Source organism: Bos taurus, chromosome 10 (assembly GCF_002263795.3).
Source record: "Bos taurus isolate L1 Dominette 01449 registration number 42190680 breed Hereford chromosome 10, ARS-UCD2.0, whole genome shotgun sequence".
Taxonomy (NCBI): Eukaryota; Metazoa; Chordata; class Mammalia; order Artiodactyla; family Bovidae; genus Bos; species Bos taurus.
Window position 1 is genome coordinate 18937348 of NC_037337.1, and position 19402 is coordinate 18956749.

The 19402-nt window shown below is 36.4% G+C and overlaps 1 protein-coding gene and 1 pseudogene across 1 annotated transcript in view; both read right to left on the reverse strand.

Annotated features, from left to right (window-relative positions):
- Positions 1-19402, reverse strand: part of MYO9A (myosin IXA) — a 388889-nt gene that overhangs the window by 264690 nt on the left and 104797 nt on the right.
- LOC100847876 (unconventional myosin-IXa-like) overlaps positions 1-19402 on the reverse strand; it is a 104281-nt pseudogene that overhangs the window by 67642 nt on the left and 17237 nt on the right.

The window sequence follows — 19402 nt, forward strand, 5'->3', positions numbered from 1 at the left end:
CTGACCTGCATACAGGTTTCTCAAGAGGCAGGTCAGGTAGTCTGGTATGCCCATCTCTTCAGAATCCTGTAAGACACCCTGGAAAATAAAAAATTCCTATAGTCCCTCATCACTAGTCACTCCTAGGTATCTCTTAGGTGTGTTTTTAGACATTCAAAAGAAGATGTATTTGAAATTTCTGGTATTTCTCCTTATTTTCTAAATACCATCTTCAATTTTCCACTAAGGAAATCCCAAATATTTTCCTGCAGAAAGATAGGGTATACCAACTGTCAAGAGAAAGTCAAGTGGGCAGCTTATGTTAAATAATAATAGCAGTTAACATTTATTTAGCACTTATTCTGTGTCCTTAAATACCTTATTAATTGAACTCTTTGTAGAACAAGGTCTCAATAACAGGGACTCAAATTTCTCTTTAACTGTAAATAAAACAGTTTCCCTTTTTGTCACCATAAAAGAACCAATCATTACGGAATAGCTAACATTTACCAAGCACTTAGTAGGGACCAGGAACATTCTAAGTACTACATAGGTTTTTTCTCACGTACTCATGAAATACTTATGAGTTGTCCTACAATTACAGTATATTCTTACAGTATATAATTACACATGAAACTATTTAAGGCACAGAGAAGTCATGCAACTCATTTAAGACCACAAAACTTGTAACTGGCAAAGCTGGAGACTGCTTCTTAAGAATTAAGAAAGCTGAACCTAATTTCCTACTACATTTCAGAAGTTTGGGCTGGAACTATTTTTTCCTATGATGGACATAAAGATGACAAATGTTTACACTTAATAGACATATTTTGCAAAGCTCTAATTAGGGGAACTGTCACATAAAAGAAGGAAATAAAAAATGTCCACAGTAACCTATTTTAAAGAGACAAGAATCTAAACATGAAAAATGCCGGGCAAGTTAAAGAACTTGTGAGTGATTGATTAATACCTTATGTCTGAACAAGAGATTAATTTAGGGTAACAAAAGTTGCAAAAAATTATTTTGTATAATGGAATTTCAAGAGATTTTTGCTTCTACATGTAGCAGATGCTAAATTTTAGAAAATGCTAAATTGAGCTCATATAAATAGTTCATAGGCAGGTAAGTGAGGAAATTAGAAGGATATCCATAGAAAATTCAGAATACTGTTTTCCTTATAAAGATTATAAACAGCTCTTCACTTCCACATATCCTCCTTAGAACGAATTTAAAGTTTGGTGTGAAGTAAGCTGAGCTAGAAGCTCTCATTTAAGAGACATTCTTACCTTTTCAGCATTAGAGCGAATGCATTTTACAAAATACGGTTCTGCTTGACCAAGTGTTTCCATCAGCTTGCTTAATGACACCTGCAATACAAAGCAATATAGTTAGCACTGTCTCTCATTCCAAACTGGAAACAAATGATTTATGATGTTGGTAAAATATGCAAAAACAAGTGATAAACACAGAACTAGGTTTGTTTCTGAAAAGCAAATTGTGTACAATGCCATACTGATTAAACTGAGGCCAGTTAAGGACAAGGATGGCAGTTTAACCTTACAGCTGAGAGACTAGCAATGGTAAATACTGCAAATAATTTTAGAGTCATCTAAATATATAATGGGAGCTTCGCAGGTGGCTATATGGTAAAGAATCCACCTGCCAAGCAGGCAATGTTTCAATCCCCGGTTTGGGAAGATCCCCTGGAAAAGGAAATGGCAATCTACTCCAGTATTCTTGCCTGGGAAATCCTATGGATAGAGGAGCCTCACAGGTTATAGTCCTTGGGGTCCCAAAGAGTTGGACATGACTTAGCAACTACACAAGTCTACAATACATTTTTTACTTTTCTTCAGAATTCATGAAACAATTTTATTCAAATGCATGCAGTATTAGAAAGCAACTTTGGGAAAACCATTCAGTAGGGCAGCAGTCCCCAACCTTTCTGATACAAAGGACCAGGTTCATGGAAGACAGTTTTTCCATGAACTGGAGCCGGGTGGGAGGGGGATAGTTTCAGGATGATTCAAGTGCATTACACTGATTGTGCACTTTATTTCTATTATCATGACATCAGCTCCACCTCAGATTATCAAGCATTAGATCTCAGAGGTTGGGGACTCCTGCAGTAGAATATCCAGGAAGGTAGTAGTCTCCTGTTTTCAATTTTAACCTTTAAGTATGTAACGATGTTCCCTCTTCCATTCCTGATGCTGATTATTTGTGCTTTGCCTGTTTTTTCCAGGTTAGTCTAACTGGAGGTATATAAATTTTCTGATATTTTCAAAGAACCAGCTTTTTTATTTCATTGGGTTTTCTCTTATTATTTTTCTGTTTTTCATTTCATTGATGATTCTACTTTATAATTTCACTCCTGTTTGCTTTGGGTTTAATGTTCTTGTTTTTCCAGTTTTCTAGGGTAGAACCATAGATTACTGATGTGAGGCTTTTACTTTTTCTAATAAGAGAATTTATTGTTATAAATTAACCTTGGAATACTACTTTAGCTGCACTGCACAAATTTTGATGCTTTATTCTCATTTATTTTTAAAATACTTAAAAATTTTTCCTTCCCCTTTGACTATCTAGAGTAAAAAGTTACAACAGTATAAACTTACAGTTAGCCCCTCCTTTCTTTTGTGCTACTTTGTCGTATGTCTTATTTGTACCTTACAACATACTATTATTTTTGTCTTCTACAAGCAATTATCTTTTTTTAAAGGTTCAAAGAAGAAAAAACTTTTTATAGTTACATTCTGTCATTCTGGCAATCTTAATGTTTTGTATAGATCCAAATTCTGTGGTTTTCTCATAATTTTTATCCCAAATTTAACATTCTTATATTGTAGATTTCCTGGAACTGAAATCTCTCAACTTTTGTTTGTCTAAAAAAGTCTCTAACCTTCATTACTCACTTGTGCAGAGAATTTTAGAGTGACAATTTTTTTTTTTTCTTTCAGGCTTTTAAAAATACTACTCTTGAATTCTGGTTTTCATAGTTTATGATGAGAAACATATTGTTATTCTTATTTTCATTTCATAGAACATAAATATCATCTTTTTCCCTTTGGTTGTATTTAAAATTTTCTTTTTTTAACTGGCTTTACCAATTTGATGTGATGTGTCTTGATATGCTTGGCAGGGGGGTGTTTTGCTTAGGACTTGTTGAGATTCTTTGATATTTGAGCTTATATTATTCATAAAAATCAGAAAATATTTTTGTCGCTATTTCTTCAAAATTTTTTCTGTATCCCCCTCTTTTGCCTTTCCTTCTTAGATGTCAATTACATCTATGTTCAATGACTTGATATTTTCCCACAAGCTACTAATGCTTTTTTTCATTTTTTTCCCCATCATTGTTTATTACATCTCTCTGCATTTTAAAGTAAATGTAAACTCTAAATCACTAATTACAGGGCTTAGTTCCAATCCCAGCACTAATCCCAACTAATTTATCTCATTTCCAAATATTACAATTTTAATCTCTGAAATGATTAATCATTTGAGTCTTTTTCCTGTCTTCTATTTTTTCTCATTTTTCTCGTTTTTCTTACATCTCTGGACATACTTATATGGTTTATAATAACTATTTGAGATCCTCATCTACTATTTCCATCATCTCTGTTATTTTTACAATCTGTTTCTAATGATTAATTTTTCTATCTTATGGGTGGTTCTTTCCCTGATTCTTCACATGCCTAATAATTTCAGATTGGACACTGGAGTGATTTTATATTCTTTGATTTTGCTGTATTTCTTTAAAGAGCAACAGACAGTTGCCCCTGGGGTTGAGTTACACTGGATCATTTTGATTCTTTCAAGACTTACTTTTATTAAGCTTTGTGAGGGTAGGTTCAGAGCAAAACCTTTTGCATCTGTTTGGGCTCCCTCTCCCTGGGCTACAGCAAACTATCTTTGTGCAGTAACCTGGGACTTGCCTCATTTATTTCCCTTTTCTCAGGGATCATAATCCTGTAATGCTTATTGTCTGATAACTAAAAACACTCTATGTTTACCTTTTGCCTAGTTTTCTAGATGCTCATAATAGAAGGGCAATTCCTATATCAGTTAATCTTTCATGAGTTCTACATTTTCACTTTGATGAAAATAAACATTCATTCACAAGAAGGGTGTGAAGTCATAGACATCTGGCTGCCATCTATCTCCATCACTTCTAATTTCCTCATCTGTACAATAAGAATGATGGTATTCATCTCACAGAATTGCAGGAAAAATAGATAATGCATATGTATAAATATTTAATAAGGAATATGGAAAATGTAGTACATTTATCATTGTTTCTGGATGGTAAATGACTTTCATTTGTTTTTGTTCACTGTATTTTCTAAATAATAAGAAGTTTAGAAAAATTAATTCATTACTCTTATAATATTTAACAACATATTAGAAACATTACAGATGACTCTTTGTAAATGTTAAATACAATACATGAATATAATTTGAAAATATCCATAATTCCTGAGTGTGGGGGATTTTAAGGCACATTATAGGACTATAATTAAGCTTTTATTGTAGTAGCTGTAACGAGTATTCTTCAGATTAAAGACTGAGTTTGATAAAGAGGCTCCTGTAAAAGTCCTGTGATGAAACAAAGGACACAGTAGCTTAATGGTTCTACTCTTCCTTATCATGCAAAGGGGACTAATGCTTCCTTAGATAAATAGGGCCAAGCAACACCTCTCTCTTTTTAAATAATCAAATACCATTAACCCATAGGATTGTGATTTAAGGTTTGTGTAAAATTCATGGCAGAGCTTCCAACATATATTCAATTGTCTTTCCTTTAACTTTATTAGGACCTAGTAAGTTATTTGGCTCTTAAATCTTGTTTTTTTGTGTGTTTTTTTTTGAAGAAAAAACATTTGACCAAGTAGCTTTTATAGAATCAAAATTTTCTCTCGGCCTATGGTGAAAATTGTCTAAAATAAAATGACATTTATAGCTTATAGGTTTAAGGACTATACTTATATAAATCAAACAAGATCATATCCAGTGACATGTTAGTAGATAATTTACATTTAGATATCCTGGATTAAAAAGGAGCACTGAAAAAGTGCTAAAAAATAGAAATATAGCTATCAGTAGATAAAGAAATTTTTAGTTAACAATGCTTTAGTTAGTACTGCTTCTGTGAGTGATAAAGCACAAGGTAGAATAAAATTATCTAAAATACCATTACCCTTCAGATTTTCAGCTCATTTTCATAAATATCTAGCAAATGAACAGAATATTAGAGATGATCTGATAAGAACAGGAAAAATGAAGAGTATTTTGAAATTAATTCTGGAAGTGATTTGGTTAATTTATTATGATATTTATCCCTAAATGCACAGTCATAATAAGATGATCTAGATTCCTATATATACAAAACTAAAATAAAAAGTCAAGAAAAATCTTACAATTCCATTTAGTTAAATAATGATGGCAGTAGCATTAGGTTTAAATACACAGAGAAAAAAACATACATCATTGTGTTAACAGTGCCACATCTGGGCAGTCAACTTTCTGGTGCTTTTCTCTTCAAGTTGAATATAACGAATTCCTCTTCGGGATACGTACTACCCAGAGATGAACAAAAGCACCTGATTTTTCTCCCATCTTTGGTACTTCCAACCAAAAGTACCATTCTACTATAACTTTTTAGTCACATGAATCTTGCAGATCACTTTGACCTTATGATTTCAATCTGAACAAAACAGATTCCTCTTTGTTAAAAATAAAAGGGAAAAAAAGTAAATAGGAAACAACCTGAAACTGAGCACTGATGCTGGGAGGTTTCTTCTTCTTGTGCAAATGAAGAAGAGACTTGGTAATGCGATCCTGTATGGTCAAACTTGTCAGATGCTTTAAAGACTTTACTTCTAGCAAATGCTGAAAAACAGGAGGAAAAATCAAATTCTTCACATAAATTGATCTAAAAATAGGAAAAACAAAGTTGTAGGCCAGTATTTATTATTCCTATGTATGACTGTGGTGAATATGGGAAATTAATATTCATTATCCACTCTACCCATCTTCTGCTTTCTTGCAGAAGTTGATCAGCTAAAAAGAAACTGCATTTCTCAGACTCTCACATCTCAGGTTCTGGATGTGATTAAGTTCCACAATTCCCAAATTAAACTGGGAAGGTCTAACCAAGGCAGATTCAAGGGATTAGATCTGATAAGACAGAGTGCCTGAAGAATTATGGACAGAGGTTCGTGACATTACATAGGAGGCAGGGATCAATACCATCCCCAAGGAAAAGAAATGCAAAAAGACAAAATGGCTGTCTGAGGAGGACTTACAAATAGCTGTGAGAAGAAGAGAAGCAAAAGGCAAGGGAGAAAAGGAAAGATACACCCATTTGAATGCAGAGTTCCAAAGGATAGCAAGGAGAGATAAGAAAGCCTTCCGCAGTGATCTAAGCAAAGAAATAGAGGAAAATAATAAAATGGGAAAGTCTAGAGATTTCTTCAAGAAAATTAGAGCTACCAGTGGAACATTTCATGCAAAGATGGGCTTGATAAAGGACAGAAATGGTATGGACCTAACAGAAGCAGAAGATATTAAGAAGAGGGGGCAAGAATACACAGAAGAACTATACAAAAAAGATCTTCATGACCCAGATAATCACGATGGTGTGATCGCCAACCTAGAGCCAGATATCCTGGAATGTGAAGTCAAATGGGCCTTAGGAAGCATCACTATGAACAAAGGTAGTGGAGGTGATGGAATTTCAGTTAATCTATTTCAAATCCTAAAAGATGATGCTGTGAAAGTGCTGTATTCAATATGCCAGCAAATTTGGAAAACTCAGCAGTGGCCACAGGACTGGAAAAGGTCAGTTTTCATTGCAATCCCAAAGAAAGGCAATGCCAAAGAATGCTCAAACTACCGCAGTTTTGCATTCATCTTATATGCTAGTAAAGTAATGCTCAAAATTCTCCAAACCGGGCTTCATCAGGACCTGAACTGTGAACTTTCAGATGATCAAGCTGGATTTAGAAAAGGCAGAGGAACCAGAGATCAAATTGCCAACGTCCGTTGGAGCATCAAAAAAGCAAGAGAGTTCCAGAAAAACATCTATTTCTGCTTTACTGACTATGCCAAAGCCTTTGACTGTGTGGACCACAACAAACTATGGAAAATTCTGAAAGAGATGGGAATACCAGACCACTTGACCTGCCTCTTGAGAAATCTGTACGCAGGTCAGGAAGCAACAGTTAGACTGGACATGGAACAACAGACTGGTTCCAAATAGGAAAAGGAGTACGTCAAGGCTGTATATCGTCACCCCGCTTATTTAACTATATGCAGAGTACATCATGAGAAACGTTGGGATGGAAGAAGCACAAGCTGGAATCAAGATGGCCGGGAAAAATATCAATAACCTCAGATATGCAGATGACACCACCCTTATGGCAGAAAGTGAAGAAAACTAAAGAGCCTCTTGATGAAAGTGAAAGAGGAGAGTGAAAAAGTTAGCTTAGAACTCAACATTCAGAAAACTAAGACCATGGCATCTAGTCCCATCACATCATGGCAAATAGATGGGGAAACAGTGGAAATAGTGACAGACTTTATTTTTTTGGGCTCCAAAATCACTGCAGATGGTGACTGCAGCCATGAAATTAAAAGACACTTGCTCCTTGGAAGAAAAGTTATGACCAACCTGGACAGCATGTTAAAAAGCAGAGACATTACTTTGCCAATGAACGTCCATCTAGTCAGATCTATGGTTTTTCCAGAAGTCATGTATGTATATGAGAGTTGGACTATAAAGAAAGCTGAGCCCCGAAGAATTGATGCCTTTGAACTGTGGTGTTGGAGAAGACTCTTGAGAGTCCCTTGGATGGCAAGATCGAACCAGTCTATCCTAAAGAAAATCAGTCCTCAATATTCTTTGGAGGGACTGATGTTGAAGCTGAAACTCCAATACTTTGGTCACCTGATGCAAAGATCTGACTCACTGGAAAAGACCCTGATGCTGGGAAAGACTGAAGGCAGAAGGAGAAGGGGACGACAGAGGATGGGATGGCTGGACGGCATTACCAACTCAATGGACATGAGTTTGAGTAAACTCTGGGAGTTGGTGATGGACAGAGAGGCCTGGGGTGTTGCAGTCCATGGGGTTGCAAAGAGTCAGACACTGCTGAGCTACTGAACTGAACTGATTGAATCAAGGCAGAGGGTTTGGCTACTAGCTTGTTTCTGCCACCAAACACATATACAAAAGTGGTTCAGCTTTCTGTGGCCCCAGTGTCCAGGCACTACTTTTGAGAGTGCTGAGAGACAGCATGCAGGGCATCTGTGTTGTCAGTGCAACTCGAGTAAAAGCACCTTAGTAAGGAAGCCATTAATAATAGCAGCTTCTCCATGAGCCTGGAAGCAGGTGCAATGATCGCAGCGTCCTCATTTTCTAGCTTTTGGAGTACAGCTGAGGTCAGTTCTGCTCTGTAACTTCTGATGATTTCTGTAAGCACCTCTTTGAATTAATACCCTTTATACTTAAAACGGAGAAGGCAATGGCACCCCACTCCAGTACTCTTGCCTGGAAAATCCCATAGACGGAGGAGCCTGGTGGGCTGTAGTCCATGGCGTCGCGAAGAGTCGGACAGGACTGAGCGACTTCACTTTCACTTTTCACTTTCACGCATTGGAAAAGGAAATGGCAACCCACTCCAGTATTCTTGCCTGGAGAATCCCAGGGACAGGGGAGCCTGGTGGGCTGCCATCTATGGGGTCGCAGAGTCGGACACGACTGAAGCGACTTAGCAGACTTAGCAGTAGCAATACTTAAAAAGGGGGCTTCCCTGGTGGGTCAGATGGTAAAGAATCTACCCTCAATGCAAAAGATCCGGATTCACTCCCTGGGTTAGGAAGATCCCCTGGAGAAGGGAAGGGGTACCCACTCCGGTATTCTTGCCTAGAGAATTTCATGCACAGAGGAGCCCGGTGGGCTACAATTCATGGGGTTGCAAAGAGCTGGGCACCAAGGAGCAGTATTTTCTTCTTTTACTATTTAAACATATCCACGGTGATTAGTAACTTGCAGTTGAATCCTGACTCATAGAGACAATAAATTAAATTCAATCCCTAGACTATTCAGTAAGCCAGGAACACATAAACAGGAAAACAAAAATACAGTGCCTTATCAACCTGCATCCTTAAATCCTAATTATTAATCTTAATAAGATAGGAGTTACACATAAAGCAACTAAAGAATACAAAACAGGGTATTAATAAAGGATTTTGGAGCTTCTTTTAGCCAATCACTAATCAATTTTGAAAATCCTACTAATTTACGGCAGTGAGTTTGTCAATGGAAAGAACCTATCTATACAGATGCACAACAATATGTTATTTATAAAGCAGAAAAAGTTTCATTGTATGAGAAGCAGAGATTTGAATTAAAAGCATAATAAATATAGAAGACTAAACAGTATTAATTTTGACAATATAAACATCAAAAAATAAAAACTTCCAAGTGGTAATTTAAGTATAATACACATTTAAATGATTCTACCTAAGGGAAAAAAAATTTCCAACAAACACTTATCATCTATATATAAGAACAGTAAAAAAAAAAAAAAAAGCTTAAAAGAACATGTCCTGTAATCATAAACAAGCAGAAGACTTCAAAAGACAGTTCTCAAAATATACATGACAAGTAACATGACGACAACCAATGTCGCTTTAATCAAAAAACACACCTTTTCTTTAAGGAGATTTACTGCACGTTCAATTGACAAACCTAAAAAGACTGATAAAATTCAGTATACATAAAACAGGCACATTTATGTATTGTTCTTAGGAGTGAAAATCCTTATAACCTTCCTGATATTAAGCAATTTCTTGTCAAGGTATTTATCTAAGGAGAGATCGAATATAACTTCTGACAATGTACTTCAAAAATATAGTGAAAAATTCTGACTAGAGATAACGAATTACACGAAACCTTTTTCATGAAGTTCATCCACACAACTGAACAGTGTACAGACCTAAAAATACTATAAACCTATATTCTGACATGGAGAAATATCTGCAAATACTCTTGACCAAAAAAAGTCACACAAAACAATAATAATATTTACATAAATATATAATGGTATGTGTGTGTTGAATTTTCAAAGCTTTTACTTAAGTTGAAATGCTTCCCTTCATGGAACTTAATTGAAAAGCCGAACAAACAAAAAAACCCAAAACAAAAAATCCACATTCATTCTTATCTGCAGATCTTTCCCAATTTTTTCATTTGGAATATTAGACCTTTACACGGGTTGATTTTTCTTAGTATTCAACTTATAGCTTAAATACCCAAACTTTTTCATAAAGTTATTAGTTGCATACCCCAAAAGCAGCCCACCTGTATGCTAATAGTATGTCATTTCATCTTCCTCTTTGCATATAATATCATCTACATCTTTTATTGTTTTTCTCTTTCTCTGAAAGAATCACTACAAGAGAGCAAGAGTTCTTGGACTAGACTGTCTATCCCTGCACGAACAACATCTAAAAAGTGTCTGGTTCTGCATGTGCCGTGCTCAGTTGCTCAGTCGTGTCTGACTCTTTGCAACCCCACAGATTGTAGCCCACTAGGCTCTGCTGTCCATAGAGATGCTCCAGGCAAGCATACTGGAGTGGGTTGCCATGCCCTCCTCCAGGGGATCTTCCCAACCCAGGGACTGAACCCAGGGTTGGGTCAATCTCCCGCATTGCAGGCAGATTCTTTACCGTCTGAGCTACCAGGGAAGCCCCTGGTTCTGCAAACTTAATATTAGCTGGATGAACGAAAGAATGGTTAACAAGTAATGATTTTTCAACAGTGTTTCCTCAGACTTATGCCCATGAAACTCATCATGATTAGATCTATCAAGAAATATTCAATGATTACTACAGATCTGGTTCTGTTCTAACTGGGCAGAATACATCGCATTTAAGTACAAGGAAACGGACTATAAGGACATTAAAAAAAATAAATGATAATCTCAGGGTTACTCCGATTTATGAAGATAAAACAGTGCAAGGAAGAATGGAGATATAAGGCAGAGCAGAACAAGGCAGTGGACAGGAGGAAAGAAGCCAAGAAAGAGATAAAACCAGTTAAGGGACAGTTTCAATAGCCCAGCATGATGTGACAAGGACTGAAATGCAGGTCCAAGATCTAGCAGAAAACAGATAACGGATTTAATTCCTTTCTTAGGTCTTCTGTTCATTATCTACTTTATTCCTTTCTTAACTCCATCTTCATTGTTTAGTTTATTCAGATTAGTCAATTCATTCTTTTTTAAACAATTATTTACTGCCTGCTGTGCATGGTATGGACCTAACAGAAGCAGAAGATATTAAGAAGAGATGGCAAGAATACACAGAAGAACTGTACAGAAAAGATCTTCATGACCCAGATAATCACGATGGTGTGATCACTGACCTAGAGCCAGACATCCTGGAATGTGAAGTCAAGTGGGCCTTAGAAAGCATCACTACAAACAAAGCTAGTGGAGGTGATGGAATTCCAGTTGAGCTATTTCAAATCCTAAAAGATGATGCTGTGAAAGTGCTGCACTCAATATGCCAGCACATTTGGAAAACTCAGCAGTGGCCACAGGACTGGAAAAGGGTAGTTTTCATTCCAATCCCAAAGAAAGGCAATGCCAAAGAATGCTCAAACTACCACACAATTGCACTCATCTCACATGCTAGTAAAGTAATGCTCAAAATTCTCCAAGCCAGGCTTCAGCAATATATGAACCGTGAACTTCCTGATGTTCAAGCTGGTTTTAGAAAAGGCAGAGGAACCAGAGATCAAATTGCCAACATCCGCTGGATCATGGAAAAAGCAAGAGAGTTCCAGAAAAACATCTATTTCTGCTTTATTGACTATGCCAAAGCCTTTGACTGTGTGGATCACAATGAACTGTGGAAAATTCTAAAAGAGATGGGAATACCAGACCACCTGACCTGCCTCTTGAGAAATCTGTATGCAGGTGAGGAAGCAAGTCAGAACTGGACATGGAACAACAGACTGGTTCCAAATAGGAAAAGGAGTACATCAAGGCTGTATATTGTCACCCTGTTTATTAACTTATATGCAGAGTACATCATGAGAAACGCTGGACTGGAAGAAACACAAGCTGGAATCAAGATTGCAAGGAGAAATATCAATAACCTCAGATATGCAGATGATACCACTCTTACGGCAGAAAGTGAAGAGGAACTAAAAAGCCTCTTGATGAAAGTGAAAGTGGAGAGTGAAAAAGTTGGCTTAAAGCTCAACATTCAGAAAACGAAGATCATGGCATCCGGTCCCATCACTTCATGGGAAATAGATGGGGAAAGAGTGGAAACAGTGTCAGACTTTATTTTTCTGGGCTCCAAAATCACTGCAGATGGTGACTGCAGCCGTGAAATTAAAAGACGCCTACTCCTTGGAAGGAAAGTTATGACCAACCTAGACAGCATATTCAAAAGCAGAGACATTACTTTGCCAACAAAGGTTAGTCTAGTCAAGGCTATGGTTTTCCCTGTGGTCATGTATGGATATGAGAGTTGGACTGTGAAGAAGGCTGAGCGCCGAAGAATTGATGCTTTTGAACTGTGGTGTTGGAGAAGACTCTTGAGAGTCCCCTGGACTGCAAGGAGATCCAACCTGTCCATTCTGAAGGAGATCAGCCCTGGGATTTCTTTGGAAGGAATGATGCTAAAGCTGAAACTCCAGTACTTTGGCCACCTCATGAGAAGAGTTGACTCATTGGAAAAGATTCTGATGCTGGGAGGGATTGCGGGCAAGAGGAAAAGGGGACGACGGAGGGTGAGATGGCTGGATGGCATCACTGACTCGATGGACGTGAGTCTCAGTGAACTCCAGGAGTTGGTGATGGACAGGGAGGCCCGGCGTGCTGCGATTCCTGGGGTCGCAAAGAGTCGGACACGACTAAGCGACTGATCTGATCTTATCTGTGCAAGGTGCTGTAGATACAAATATTAAGAAGATATTGCTCATGCTGTTAAAGAGAACTAAAATGGATAATAAACTTATCTTCAAGGTTTGAGCCTGAGTGACTACAAAATTCAGTAGGGCAGGAACACAGCAAAATCTCTTAGGGCATAAGTCTGAGATATGAGCAGGATGTCACAGTAGAAATGTACAACAGTGGAACTGCGGGTAAAAGACTGGAAATTTAAAGGCAGATCAAATTATAGATATATTTAATAGAAGTGATTGAAGGTTTCAAGGTATGAGAGGGAAAGTACTCTCTAGAAGAAAAAAGTACTATCCAAACAGAACTATATTAACAGAGGGCTAAGGGCTGTTGGAGGTAACATGTGTTTAATATTTGCCTGTGTTTATTCAGAATGGTAAAAAAAAAAAAAAAAAAGCATTCTACATCCTGCCTTTATCAATAAAATGAGATGCTAGAGGTGCCCTTAATACAAGTAACTGAATCTTATTTCCAGTAGCAATAAAAGTTGTAGGAATATGTACATCAATGATTCACACTCAAGGTAAGAAAGCAGTTTCAGATTTCACAAAAGAGCAAAAAGGAAAAAAAGTTTAGGTTATTTGCATTGCTGCTGCTTCCTTCCACACCACATATAAAACTAACTTAATGCAACAGAAAGAACTTAGTCAGAAATGACCATGGTCAATGAGGATCTAGGATCTGCTAATTTAATTTTATAAATATAAAAATTTATTTTGTCTTGGTTTGAACTGGACTGCAAGAAACAAGCAAAACATTCACTAAGCATAATTAGAAAAAATAAGGTATATTTAAATAAGGGTAGGAATCTAAGATGAAGAGTGAGGTTACTAATCAAACTACACATTATACATACATGTATGTACACATATAAGCCACAAATTCAACTCTAACATTTTGGTAGAAAATATGAAGAAAGTAATTATTTACTGAATACTAATCATGCACATGGGCTGCCCTGGTGGCTCAGTGGTGAACACATGCTGCCAATGCAGGAGACAGAGGTTTGATCCCTGGGCCAGGAAGATCCTCTGGAGTAGGAAATGGCAACCTACTCCAGGATTCTTTTTTTTTTTTTTTCCACTCCAGGATTCTTGCCTGGGAAAACCCATGGACAGAGGAGCCTGGTACACTACAGTTCATGGGGTCACAAAAGAGTTGGACACGACTTAGCAACAACAACAATAATCATGCACATACCAAATATATATATTTCATCCTAACGTATATTATCCCCCACATCACAAATGAAGAGACAGAAGTTAAGACAAGTTAGAGAATTTACTCCAAAGATCAGAGAGCAAGTAACAACAGATCCATCATTTGAATGTAAGTCAGTTTTACTCCAAGGTCTATACTCTCATAGACTATGTTGCCTCTCTAATATTAAATATATGTACTTGAATACACAAGACATGTATACCTGTGGTGGATTCATGTCAATGTATAGCAAAACCAATACAATATTGTCAAGTAATTAGCCTCCAATTAAAATAAATAAATTTATATTTAAAAAAAGAATACACAAGACACTAAAATAAACAAAAAATTAGCTATATATATTTAATTTTTAAAAATTGAGAAACAGATGGGATTCCTGTGATTGATAACTGAATGGTATTATTGACTTCAGATGTATCTAACATATTCTTGTTGACTATCATATGAAGTTTAAGAAGTTACAAAACAGTGTATATATAGATACAAGGAGTCACTCTGCTGTACAGCAGAAATTAATACATTTTAAATCAATAGTTCAATTTAAAAAATAAGTTATCCATCTGAAGAGAATGAAAAGAACAGGGCAAACACTAGATCCACAGGTGGCATTCAAAATACTAAAAGGCTAATGAGACAGTGAAGGAAAAAAAAGAAAGACAAATGAACAATAACAAATATTTGACAAAGAACAGGTATGGTCTCCTCTCCTCTCTACATAAAATTTTTCATGATAAGAACATAATCACAAACCACTCAGTAAATTTTCTTTGTGGTTTAAAACACATTTTCCACTACCACAAACCACATCAGCAATGCATTCAATTTTATTAGGAAATATAAGGCGACTCAAGTAGAAGGAAAAACTACAGTTTCATTTTCTTGTTTCTTAAACTAGAGAATTTTGAGAATAAACAGCCCTTTTTCAGTTCTTTTAAAATTTTTGAATTATGTTCATTAACAAAGTTAATGACAGGACTCTTTGGAAGGGCACAAGAGACAGAAAAACTCTAAGACTGTTCTTTAGTAAATCTAATAAACATTTTGGCAAGCAGATTAGAGTAAGCAAATTACAAGTCCTGGGTCAAATTATGCCCATTGTTTTTATAAGATTTCTATGGTTGAAAAAACTTACATGAAATTCAAGTTTCAGTATCCATAAATAAAGTTTTATTGGAATACAGTCACAATCATTCAGTTACATACTGTCTACACCTGCATTTGTGCTATGACAGCAGAGCCAAGTAGTTATAACCCAGACCAGATGAGCCTGCCAAGTCTAACTGGACCTTTACAGAAAAACCAGGCTAACTAATGTTAATGATGATGACAGAAATTATTTTTAAATCAGATAAAATTTAAAAATTTTTAATTAGATAAAATTCAGAATGTCTCCTTAACCTGATTTAAGAAGAAATGAAAAAAATCTATGCAGAGGCAATTACTCAACAAAAATTTACATCTATATTCAGAAGCTTTTCAAACACTAGAAAGTGAGATACATTACAAATATTCACCAGCATTAAGCTTTGCCATTTCATAGTAACATCCAGCATTATTTCTAAAATGGTTTTAACTGAACATACACAATCTGTATTTTGGGTACAAATAAGATATTTCTTGTTTATGATTTCTAAAGATTGTTTGCATGAATAATTAAAAAAAAATCATGAAGTGAGGCACAGAGGAAAAAATATTTTCATAATACTCACCTTTGGAAGCCCCGGTTTGGATTTGAAATTTTTGTTTCTCCTATAGAGACAAATCTTACATTAGAAGGAAAAAAAAAACAACAACATCGGAAAGATGAATTTCAAGTTCTCTACAAAAAGAACATTATATACCCACTTCCAAGTTATAGGTCCTTTAAATGAAAACAATGTCTAATTCAACTAAGCAGGCACCTTTGGGAAGGAAGGATAAGCAAAGTAAAGACATGCCTGCTCCGTAATACAGGTACAAACAGACTGAGCTTGACGATCAGTAACATAATGTAGATTCAAAGCTCAAGTTTCATTTTCTTTTGGACCCTAACAGGGCTCTGCATTCTTAACCTACAGAGGCTTTGTTTCTGTCATTTTAAACTTAAAAAGATGCCTAATTTCATGAATTATTAAAATGTACTTTTCACTAAGACTTATGATCTTCCATTTTCAGAAACTATAAATTCTGCTCTGCTCTTTTATTCCTTATTCATAATTCAATATCACACTTCGATCAAACCTTTTTTTTTTCTTTAATGGCTACAAAAAAGGAATAAAACCCAGTGCTTATGAACATGGGCTGGGGAATCAGGAAGACCTGGGCTTGTTGAATCTGAGCTCTATCACCTACCAAGGTATGATTTTAATCTCTTTAAAATTTGGTTTCATTATGTAACAGTGTAAAAATGATAATGTAAGACAAAGTAAGAATGATAATACTATCAACCTCACAGAGTTGCTGTGAGGATTAAATGCGTTTATTCAAAATTCTGGAATGTAGCATGACATATAAACTGAGCCTATTAACACTGTTAAGAGATGACTTAGGGATTAAGAAATATAATCCAGTCACACTTCTAGCTAACGGTCAAAAAAATGCTTTGGAAGTGTTTTAAATATATTGATATGGGTAGGTAAGAACTTTTTACTGGTCCACCACGCACGGTTAATATCTATATCCTGAAACCAGTTCTACATCAGGTAAGGAGAAACAGCAGGTTTTGGCAAGTATTATGTATCACCATACAGGTGCCCCTTGAACAACACAAGTTTAGACTGTAAGGGTCCAGTTACACATGGAATTCTTTCAACATGAACTACAACAGTACTACTTGATCTGACATTGGCTGAATCTGTGGATGTGGAATCACAGATACTGAGGAGCAGTGGATATGGAGGGCTGACTATAAGAAACACACAAATTTTCCATTGTGTAGAAGGTTGGCACCTCTAACCCATGCAGTGTTGAACGGTCAACCGTTATGTGGTCCCATTCACCATTTTGTAAGAGATTTACCTGCCCAACTTGTTAAGACTGCCAGAATAAAGGGCAATTGCAGTTAAAAACTAGGAATCCTAAAAAAAAGCTAACAGTATTTGCTCTCTCTGGATGTAGAGTCTGTAAAACAGCAATAAAGAATCATCTCCGTAAGTATATTCAGTCATGACCTCCTAGTAAGATGAAAACAAATAAACAAATACCAGCTTTATAATATATGAGACTGTCACAGTTCTAAATTCTGACTACTTTTCAATCTTGTTTCACTTAAAATTCCACTCATGAAAATAATGCTTCACAATTACCTCTCTTCTTTTTTAGCCAGAAAATTTAAATCAGTTATAAAAAAAGGCAAGCGATATTGTTGATCAATACTAACGTGAGAATCCCATGGGCTCTCTCCAAGAGTTTGCTGCTAGCTGAATTAGCGAATATCCCATCTTTATCAAGCAAGGAGGTGTTACTTGATAGTTTACTCTGGCGAATCCCAGTTCTGCCATTCCAGGCAAAATCAAATGTTTCACTGTAAAAATTAAATATAGTACAGTTTCCTTAATTGAGACATCCCTAACATTCCAGAAATTTCTTTTAAAAGTAAAACAAAGCTTTAAACATGAAAGTTAAAATTTAGAAAAAATACTAAACCAGCAGAAAATGGTTTTATCAAAGAGATTACTGATCAATTTGGGCTAATCTTTTAGTCTCCCAGAACCAAATATTTCTAGGATTCTACCACATTCACATTCAAAAGTACATGATGAGCACACCATATAGCTAACCGTACCATTCAACAATCAGTAAATAATATAACATATTATAAGATACTGTCATGTCTTCTGTCTTTGTTTCAGGTCCAAAATCCCACAGCAAAAGAGACACTGATGTATAGAACAGTCTTTTGGACTCTGTGGGAGAGGGAGAGGGGGGGATGATTTGGGAGAATGGCACTGAAATACGTATAATATCATATATGGAACGAGTCGCCAGTCCAGGTTCGATGCACGATACTGGATGCTTTGGGGCTGGTGCACTGGGACGACCCAGAGGGATGGTATGGGGAGGGAGGAGGGAGGAGGGTTCAGGATGGGGAACACATGTATACCTGTGGCGGATTCATTTCGATATTTGGCAAAACCAATACAATATTGTAAAGTTTAAAAAAAAAATAAGTAATCTTGAAACTGTTAAAGAGGGTACTGTTAATTTAGATACCTGGGTGAAGGTAAAAAACAACTAAAAACTTATCCTATAAATATGATTAAAAATGTTCTGGACCCCCATCATGAGGCTGTTGGATAGCCTATGAGAGAGGCTATAGCGGTAGATGGTAGTAGGTCTCCACCTTCTGCACAGATCATATTTTCTGCCATTGACGAAGAAAAGGAGGGAGACTGTGCTCTACCTCCAGAGGACTGAGAGGGCTTACAGGACGCTGCGGCCGGGTGCCCTGGCGAGCCCCCTCTCCCTCTACACAAACCTTACAAATTTATCCAACAATTTCTGATTTAAGGCGACTACCCCACCTCCGCTTGCACCTCCCAGGGCCTAGGAATTCTCCAGTTTACATCCAAAGCCTCTCAGAACATTGCCTAAGGTTGAAAAAGATAAAAAAGTTTTCTTTTAAACAAAGGAGCTTTTAAAGAATATACAATATACTATACAGAGCCTGCTCCTTGCAGAAAAACCCCCTCAGGGGAGCCTCACCCAAGCAAAAAAAAAAAAAGAGAAAAAGAAAAAAGAAAAAAAAAAGTATATATTAGCCCAAGTGTAACCACTTCTTTGAGTTTCACTTCTTTTCTGAGAATATTCAATGTACGTAAAATAGAAATAAAAACTGTTTGCTTTTTTCCCTGTTAACTATCTTTCATTAGTTTAATTTACAGGCCTATAGCCACTGAACCTAAGAAGGCAGAGGACAGTTTCATACCATAAAATTTGATGTATATAACATTATCAAAACAATAAAACTATAGAAAAGAACAGGTTAGTGGTTGCCAGAGACAGGAAAGGGACATGAAGAAAAAGAAGAATACAAATAAGCAGTATGAATTAATTCTTTTATGATGATGAAAGAGTTCTGCATGCTGACTGTGGTGCTGGTTACACAAATCTATGTTGCTGTTGTTTAGTCACTAAGTGGTGTCTGACTCTATTGGGACCCCATGGACTGTAGCCCACCAGGCTCCTCTGTCATGGGATTTGCCAGGCAAGAATACTGGAGTGGGTTGCTATTTCC